The 10,156-nt window shown below is 43.1% G+C and overlaps 1 pseudogene; it reads right to left on the bottom strand.

Moving 5' to 3' along the window:
- Nucleotides 1-923: 923 nt before the first annotated feature.
- On the bottom strand, nt 924-8,588 carry LOC143576805 (uncharacterized; annotated as a pseudogene).
- Nucleotides 8,589-10,156: the final 1,568 nt, after the last annotated feature.

The raw sequence follows: 10,156 nt of genomic DNA, 5'->3' as shown, positions 1-10,156 counted from the left end.
GATCCTAGTTGCAAATGGATTGTTTTCTTTTTCTTTTTTGGCCTCTAATCTATTGTATATTTACATCTTGTTCCACTGTTAGATATGAAAGTCTATTTTATAACCAATTTTTTATTTTGAATGACTAAATTTCTTAACTAATTGTATTTAAAAGTTGATAAAAGAGTAAATTGATTATGCAAAAGTTGCTAATGATGTAGAAATGTAATAATGTTTGTTAGTAAAAAAATGAGTGGATGTAATAACTAATTGTGTTTCATTTTTATGCACCTCTAATGGTCCAAGTATAAAAGATATACTCTTGTGGTAAAGTGAGTAATTGGTAGACTAACCGTAATGGGGCGATGATCTGGGCGAGAAAGGGCGACAAAGGGGGAGCACACCGCCCCCTTGGGTGGTTTGTTTTATTTTAAAGCTCTTCTCACACTTCTCACAAAACACTTGTTTTTTATTTGAACTCTTTTCTATATATATATATATATATATTATATTACTATTGTAGCCCCTACACCATTACACCCAAAAACAAATTTTCACCCCTTGTTGACCGGGCGTCACACGACGTAAAACGTCCCAATTTATAGCCCCTCCACTACGCATAGCATTATAACTTGAGGTAAGTTATTGAGAGTTGGTGCATAGAGTACTTCACTTGGATATCATTTTGACCAAGCAATTGGAATCTACTTTTTGTGTAATAATTTCTCATTTCTAAATCATGCACCACTGGCAAAACATGAAAACAATGAAAGCATTTATATTTTATACACAACAAATCTAATCTATATACACATGTTGGGATCAAAAACCTATTAGTTCTGAGGAACAAACTTTAACAACAAATTTGAGCAGTGCCTGTTAGAGAATTGGCAGTGGAAGGGGCGGCGTCCCATGGCGCTAAAGGTGTTATGGTGGTAGGCGCTAAAGGCGTGCTGACATGGACATTTTCGCACCCCAAACAAACAACCGCAAACTCTAAAACCATGTATGTATGCCATCACTTGTGGAAAACATAAACAGCATACAACCTTACAACTTCTATTATTCCCATCACTGACTAACTACAATACAAGTAAACCTTAAAACAAAAAACAAATTAACAAGATCTACAATTTATCCCACTTATGGGAGACTTACAAACCACTGATACCCCTGCTTTTAACAGTTTTATTCCTTCTAGAATTATTCCTAAATGGTGTCAAATACAACCTTAACAAACCACTATCAAGATCACTAGTTGAATACCTAGTACTCCTGTTCCTTAAACTCACCAAACCATGGTTGTTTCTGAGAACATTCATACTTCTGTTTTCTTGGACATCTTCAATATTCTTTTTGTCACCATTTTTATCACCAAGTTTGTGCTTATGACCCCATAGATTACAAACCTTCTTCCACCTGCTTGTCGAATTTACCACCGTGTTTTTACCACTCGAATCGGGTGCATTAGAAACCGATTCTATATTATCATTCTTTATAGAATTCAAATGCCAATCTTTCAACTCCTTTTCTGTAATAACCAACTTTGTACCTTGGAAAATAACATCATTCGCAGGCAAAACACGCGCATTTGACACTGATTTCACATCATCACCACCTAATCCTAACGTTTTTGTACTCGAACTCGAACTACTTCCTACATTCGACGTAAAACAATCCAAAACCATCGGAGCCGAACCATCTTCGCTTATCGAACGCATTTGCTGCTTCTCCACTACCGTTGTCGCTCGATTAACCGGAGCTAACATTACATTATCCACAACCGAAAGCATCGGTGTCAAACGCGGAATTGTCCTCGCAACCATGTACCCGTCCCACGACGCTCGGTGCTCGTCGAACGATATCCGTGGATCTTCAACCGATAACCGATGCCCATCTATTGAAAACCGAGGCTCGGTATCACAAGACCTTCTACCTAACTTGTAATCTTCACCCTCCCTAATTTGCGAAAAACCACTTAACTTTGACCGGTCAACGTCGGTTCCGCCATTGAAGCACTTGCTTTGCTTCTTTTCTTTCTGTTTTTGCCGCCATTTTCGCAGTTTCCGACTGAAAACGGAAGCTGTGTTCCAGAAATTCTTCTTTTTATTATCTAATTCCATTTCGATTATCTCCTTCATTGTCTTCAGATCCCCTAATTCAAATTCATCATCGTCTGAAACCCTAGGATCACCTTCTCCGGCGTAATTTGAAACCCTAATTTCATCTTCTCCAGCGAAATCCAAAATCCTAATTTCATTTTCTCCGGCGTCATCTGAAACCCTAATTCCATCTCCGGCGAAATCTAAAACCGTAATTTCACCTTCTCCGGCATAATTTGAAACCCTAATTTCATCTCCGGCGTCATCTGAAACCCTAATTTCACCCCTAATTGCATCGTCGGCGTAATCTGAAACCCTAATTTCATCTCCGGCGGCGTAATCTGAAACCATAATTTCATCTCCGGCATAATTTGAAACCCTAATTTCATCCCTAATTGCATCTCCGGCGAAATCTGAAACCCTAGTTTTCTTGGTATCATCGACACTAAACAGATCAGATAAAGAATTACGCGCCCTAACATCACACGACATTCTCCGGCAACCGGAATCCAAAACCTCCAACGCCTCGCATTTTCCGGCAGCAACATATTTACTCCGGCGAAACTCCGGCACCGGCGCCGGAGCCTCCAAACCAGCAAGACGGTCTCATAAACACAATGCACAGAATCCGGTGACAGATTCACCGGGGTGGCGGTGACAGTTGGAAACACGGCGCCGGCGAGAAGGGTTCTGGGTTTGGTACGGATATGATGATTGGGCATTATTATTATTATTATTATTATTGACAGAAGGTGTGGTGGATAACGGCAGAAGAAATGGAAATGGAAATGGAAATGGAATGGATGATGATGCTAGGGTAAATGTGGTAAATTGTAATGTGTACTGAAAATGGGTTATTGAGGATGATGACAAAAAGTGGATCTGACTTCTGAGTGTGTGTTTAATAATCAGAGAAACCCTTCATAAACCCCACAGTCACTCCATGGAAGAATGATGATGATGATGTGGTTTAATTATTTAGTTGCCTTTACTTTTCAAATGTGTACCTTCAACTTTGGAAAAATATTAACTCATTGCATTGATAAAAAGTATTGGTTAGTGTGAAAACTCAGATATATCCTAATTAGTTTTGTAGAAGTCGTTAGTCGGGGAGGTGAGATAGGGATTAAAGATTAATCAGGATTAATCGAATTGAAATTTAATGTATGCTTTTCAACTTTACATATACACAAACACATTTTGGCCAAAAATTAGCTGGAAACCGATGATTTTGGTCGAGCCCTTGATTCCAGCAGGCCATTGTCAGAAAAGCCGGTTAAGTCTGATTAATCTTGATTTTTGCATGATTTGGCCATTGACAGATTAATTTGCCGATTAGCCAAAAATTAATTGGTGGGATGGGGATTAGCGATTAATCGATGATTAATTGATGCCTGGTCAGGAATTTTACAACATCGATCTTAGTATTGTTGTTATATTCGGTTCAGCGCCACCTTTTATGAGATACTAGCTTAGACCCCGTGTATTATGGACGTGTGTGGTTGGTTTATGATAAAAAAAATTATTTAGGGGGAGTAACGACAAAACTGGTCGTCACGTGAGGGGCACGTAAATGGATTAACCACCAAAATTAACGAGATTAATAAATTCGGGTTTGATTGCAAGTGAAATGAAATTACAAGTACGAAAATTGCAAACTTGAAACTATTAGACTAAAACCGCTGATTTGGACAAACCACAAGGACGAAAACCGCAGTTCACTAAAATAAGTATTATAATAAAGAAATAGTGAAAAAACATGTCTACATCTGACTTAACGATTAAATTTAACGGAGTTAGTGATTTGGATGTAATTGGCAAGAACTGAGAAACGTGGAGGGTCCATATACATAAAATTAACTTTTTGGACTAAATTCGCATTATTTGCCAAACCACAATGACGAAAATGAAACTTGACTCTATTAGTTTTTATCCTCGTATTACGGGTTGTTTTACATTATTCGTTTCTAATATTTATATTTTTTTAATTTTAATTTTATTTATCATATGAAAGTTAATACTTTATTTAAGATTCGATGATGAAAAAGTTTCACACATTAATGAGATGTTACAACCCCGTTTAAAAGCTATTTGGGTTTTGTGAGACCAATGACTAGTTTATTTTTTTATTTTAAAATTGTTTTTTAATTATAAATAATATCTCTTTAATAAAATATAGGATATTGATTTTTCATATATCTCTATTTTATAATATTTTCATGTTAAATATTTGATGAGATTAATTTTTAATTTAATGAGATATTATAACCCGCTTAACAGTTATCTGGGTTATGTGAGACCCATACCCGTTAATTCGGGTCAAATGCATGAGAAACCTCCATTTACAAATAAAACGGTCTGGTAGCCTGAGATAATATAGAGATGTTTCGTTTATATATATTTAAGATGAAAATGACATTTGAGACTAAAAGTTATTGTATAATATATGTGGTAGTGTGACTCATTAAACTAATTTATAAACCACGGACTTATAACCGATAATAAAATAGTTTGTTCAGAGATAGAGAATGCATAACGTAAAATAGAGGGATGAAATATTAGTAGGGTGTTTAGAAACCTTTTAAGCTAATCGAGTTGTTTAAACTAAAGCAACTCATTTGGTTCAACCAATTTGAAATCTACATATTCGAACATGGTCCAGTTTAGCTGGTTTGAAGGTTTAACAATTGGGAATGAAGTTTGAAACGTGAAACCAATCGTTAAACTATGTATATTAATGATTTATATGATTTGCCTTGACAAGTTGAAAGAAACCGCGCCAAAAAAGATAAGTTACATAAACATAATTCCTTATTAGTTACTTTTAAGGTCCATCTGTATACCAACTTGTGTAACGAATATCTATATTTATAAGCTTAGCATCTGAAGAAACACTAAATGACCCCAGAAGATTACGGATAATCTTAGGGTTAAGTAGATGTTTCCCACGAGGGTTAGGTCCGGCAAAGATGGTTATTCTTCTTGACCTGCAAAACAGACACCGTGAGCTCGTCACTGAGAAGGGGGGGGTTCCTCCTTGTGACCACCCTCCGGCGTGAGAATCAGACTAGATTGCTCTGAATATAAGTGTATATTGAAAGGAATAGCTAGAGAGAGATAAGATGATCATACCGTTCCAAGATGTTGGAGTATTTATAGCCGAAGGTAGGTTTCCAAGCAGGTACGGCCAGCTGTATGATATTCCTTTTCCACCAACTACGGGCTACGTACGTGCCACGATGGGAGTTGGTGGGTAGGCAGCGGCTGATAGTGACATTTTGTACTGGAGCGTGCTCCTCCTCGTACTATTGTCGGTGAGCTGTTACCCTGTGATTGGTTCATGGGCTGCTTTGGTCAGATCTTGTCTATTTTGTCCATACCTTGGCAGGTATAGTACAAAAGATCTTCCAGAAGCGTACGGACTGGCTCTTTTGGGCGGGAATATTCCCGCCTTGCTCATTCCTTCCTCAGGTGACATTGCTGAAGTATGAGTTAGTGCCTTATGCGTGTAGCGTTACTGTTAGTGCGGGTAGCCTTCCTTCTTGGCTTGTACCCACAGCTGCGGGAACAGGTAGGGTACTATACCAAGGGAGGCTTTTCTGCGTGAACAGCTGGCTTACTGCGTGTAAGGTCTTCATCTCTCTGAGCATGGTGGGTCCTGCGGAACCAGCTGGTCCTTGCGCAGACGTACCTCTTCAAGGTGTGTCTTGCGGGTCCAACTGGGCTTTGCGGGGACCTACCTCTTCAAGTCCCCCCAGTCCATTGTTCTTCTCATGAATTGTTAATGAGGTGAACTTTTGGACTTTAAGCAAGGGGTTTTAAAGAGGGGTTTTTGTTTTTTAAGGTTTTCCGTGGGGATTCTTCCCGCAGTTTTCCTAATGTCACTTGCAGAAATTCCCGACTTTTCTGCCTGATCTTTGGTCATGATGCGGGTAGATGTTTAATCTCTTCGCAAATCGGGAGCGTTGAGTTTCACTTGTATAGATTCTTCACGAGGTTTTGGTAGTTTTGGACATAGTGATCAGTTATGTTAAACCACCAATTCCACCTTGAAGCTTCAAACAATCTAGTTCTCAACGTTCCCGCTATGCGGAGGTGTTATTTCTCTTTCCACAAGCATGGCCCATAAGATCCTTCTTGGTTTCAATTCCCTGCAAGTGCTAAGTATGTGAAGGGTTTCGCCTTGACACTGTACCCGCACTTGTCTTACGATTTCTTGCTTTCCAAGGTAAGGGGGTATATTCCCTCTTATTTTTGAATCTTTTTTAATCTTTTTGAAATTCGAAGAGTTGGTGAACGGATAAGGACAGCCCAAACGGTTGAAGTGACGTTGGCGTCTCCTGACGGTTTCTTCTGACGGTTTCAGGACGTGCAGGAAGTTATGACGACGTGACAGTATGTGGTCAATCCAGACGCTTTTTCAGGCGCGTGGGCGCGAGTTTTCGGGCGCGTGAGCGCGAGTTTTACGGCACGCGACCTTTCGACAGCTGTTGCTAGCTTGCTTTTTCCACGTGTCGCCGTTTCATTGCACCTGCGCTTTCTCTCTCCTCCGCATTAAATTCATCGCATTCATTGCGATGAGTATATAAAGGGGGGAGAGGGTGCATCTCAATTCATACCTTCACTTCATTCTTCTTCTTCTAAGCGATTCCCGGCGAATACTCTAACTTTTCCGTCGAGCATTCTCCTGAAATCGTTCTCTTTCACACCTAAAAAATGTCTTCTACACATGATCCCGAGATTAGCGTCGAGGAGTCTGATGTATACCTCGAGAACCCGATGTCCACGTCTGATAAGGACGATAAGAGTACTGCTGGCGAGTGCCAGTGTACTCTTTCTGTCGATTTGTATCACTATATCGTCAAGAAGTTCATGCTCGAGCCTTACGAGCCTGAGTTTCCAGAGCCTCACCAGACGGTATATGATGCCCCTAAGGGCAAGATAGGGGTTTATGCCTCATTCTTCATATATGGGAATCTCAGATTCCCATTAACGAAGTTCGTGTACCGTGTTCTGGAGAAACACGGTGTACACTTGATGGAGGTGCACCCGATGGCGATCGCTAAGGTTCGCCATTTTGAATGGGTGTGCCACATTCTGGGCATCGAGCCCCGCGTCGACCGCCTGATGACCTTCTACTCCTGAAGGTGCATCCAGGGCTGGTATACCTTGGTCACTCGGATCAAGGGTTTGAAGATCTGCGCTACCGAGCGCAGTCTTCGGTCTTGGAAGCGGGAGTTTTCTACATCTCCGCTCGCGTCGTCCCCATCGCGATGACGTTCAAGAACAGGAGGGCACTCCCTAACCTTCACGCCTCCAACTACCAGGAGACGGAATGGTTCGCCAAGATCTCCCAGGTCAAGACTCCGGTTTACCGCTTTGCGGAGTCTGGGATGGTGATGCTTGGGATGAGCCGGGTATGGAAGGATGCCGGTTCTGAGACGCCGCAAATACCTATCATCCTCGAATACGGTTTGAACTTTACTCCTTACGGTATGCTCCATCTTTTGTGTTGATTTAGGGTTTTTCTTCTAACTGTTAATCTTTTTTTATTTCAGAGGGGAACGACTTACAATCGCTCCTGCATCCACGGGAGACTGGTGGTCCCGCCCGGCTGGGTACTCGCGATCTTGACGAGAACGAGTTGCACATTCTGGAGCAAACGACGGATAGATTCGTAGAGGTCTACCCGCCGGGCCACGAAATTTTGAGCGCCACTCGGCCAGGTAAGGGATTCTTTAATCCTTGCCCTCTTCATGCTCAAAATTCTGCTGGAGTTCCTCTAATTTTGTCATCTTCTGATGAGGGATCCGCAGACGGGCCTTTCTTCGTGAGGAAGAAGAAGGCTCCTGGCGTGAAGGGCAAGGCGAAGGTTACCTCCGTCGTCGACCTGGGGAATCAGTCTGATTCCGAGACTGAAAGTGAGGAGGCGGCGGGGAACCTCGGTGGTGGTGAGACTATTGTCTCGGTGGTTGAGACGGCTGTCACCTCCGGGCAACCAAGCGTTGCAACGGTGACTGGCGTGAAGAGGCCAGTTCCATCGGGTTCGTCTCCGCCCATCAGAACTTTCAAGATTAAGAAAACCCGTAAGTATAATGTTTACCTTTCCCGCATTTCTTTCCGCCTTTTTTTTATCTTTTGTTGTCTTCACGCAGGAGTGGACGCATCCGCCTTCCAGAGCGGTGCGGGAGGGAGCAGTTCCGGACCCACGACGATAGGTTTAGTCAACCTATCTGAGGCGATGACCCAGGCGGCTGCGGCTGTTTCTGGTGTTGGTTCAGTTGCTCATTCTGTTGAGGCAACTGTTCCAGTTGTAACGTCATCTCCGCCGGCCGTCAGTGCCATCTTTACCACATCTTTCACTGGGCCGGCGGTAACTTTTTCTGCAAGCTCCTCCACAGCGGCGACCACGGTTGTGAGTTTATCTCCAATGAGTTCACCTCCGATGGTCTCCACCACGGTGGCTTCTACCATGCCTCCTCCGGCGCCAACGACTACCTCGTCCATGGTTGGCTCTTCAGGTATGTTCGGGGTTGGGACCTCTAGCCAATCTTTGCCTCCTTCCCATCTCCTTGACCTCTTGGATGGATATCCCTTAGGTTCTGGTGATGGGTTTGGCGGCTACCGGCCTGTTATCGACCCTACAGGTGCGTGGGGTTACTTTGGCCTATTATTCCTTCTTATCATTTTTTTCCTAACTGTTTTTTGTTTTTGCAGTTTCGGATTCCAATGAGGTGTATGCTCCACGGTGGAATATTCGCCGGGGAACGACCCTCTGGACGGCTGCGGATTGCGTTGACTGGGCACGCCATGCCGCCCCAAGCGTGCGTTGGGGGAGGCAATGGCTAGCTACCAAGAGGGTAGGCTATCCAATGAGCTCAGAATCCTCCTTGCCCGGATGCAGCCGCACGTCGAGTTGCTTTGTCGTGAAAACGACAAGTTAAAGACTGCGCGTAGCCTGGAAGTGGCTCAGGCGCGAGCATTGCGGGAGGAGAATAAGAGGCTTGATGCCACCGCTGCAGAGAAGGAGAAGGCCTTCAAGGACCTTGAGGTCGAGGTTCAGGCCAGGCACGAGGCCCGTTCCAAGGCTACCCAAGCTGTTAACGAACAGCTTAGGTTGGCCAAGGAAACTACGCGTAACGCGACCGAGAGGGCCACCAAAGCTGAAGCCATTGCTGAGCCTCTGCGCGCCGAGAATAAGGAGCTTAAAGCCAAACTAGAGAAGCTTCAGCAGGCTCATGATGCTTTGGCCTTGGAAGACGCCAAGAAGCTCCAAGAGCTCCTGGATCAGAAGGGTATGCTTGATCGCACTGAGCGTAAGCTTAAGGGTGTTGAAGAGGCTGCTGCTAAGGATGTGTTGCTTGCCAACCTCACCAAGAATGAAGCCGAACGCACCCGCGATCAAGCTCAAGCTACCCTCCAAGAAGCTCTGATCACTAAGAAATGGCTTCTACGAGAAGCGTTGCCGCAGGTACGCATAGCTTCATAATTTCTTTGCTTTATACTTTTCTTTATACTTAGAAAAGTTTTTGATATATATTTTTTTTTTGTAGGTTATGCATCGGATTTTCGCGAACACATCTTATGACGATGCCATGAGTGCAGCCCTCAACGCTTCTCGTGAGGATGGGGAGAAGGCTGGTTTCCTGCTTGGTCTAGGGTTTGTAGAGAAGGGCATCCCACATTCTAACTTTCCTTTACATGATGTGGACACTGAAGCTGCCTATGACCAGGCTGTGAACCAATATGCTGCCTTCCCGCATCCGGTGGTGGAGAAGGTGAACGAGATTGCTGCTGCTGATGACGGGCTTTCTGTTCTCAAGGCTTTCCTCGAACCACCGCAGACAACTGACGGTGCGGGTTCGAGTGGGTTTGGAGGGAGTGGTCCTGAAGCTTGAACCTTGAGATCCCTTCCGACCATTAGAATAGATTTGTATTTTTGTAGGCGGGTAGATACCTAGCCATTCTTGTAATGTTTGGATTTTTATGAAATATAAATGTTTTGTTAACGCCTTGCCTTGTAAACATTATATGTTTTGCTCATGCATATTTTAGTTTAACTTAGCAATTTTCTA

Source organism: Bidens hawaiensis, unplaced genomic scaffold (assembly GCF_021521415.1).
Source record: "Bidens hawaiensis isolate Kalapana, Puna unplaced genomic scaffold, B.hawaiensis_p1.1 tig00028303_1, whole genome shotgun sequence".
Classification (NCBI taxonomy): domain Eukaryota; kingdom Viridiplantae; phylum Streptophyta; class Magnoliopsida; order Asterales; family Asteraceae; genus Bidens; species Bidens hawaiensis.
The sequence above is the reverse complement of the archived record's forward strand: the minus strand, read 5'-3'. Positions and strand labels throughout refer to the sequence as shown.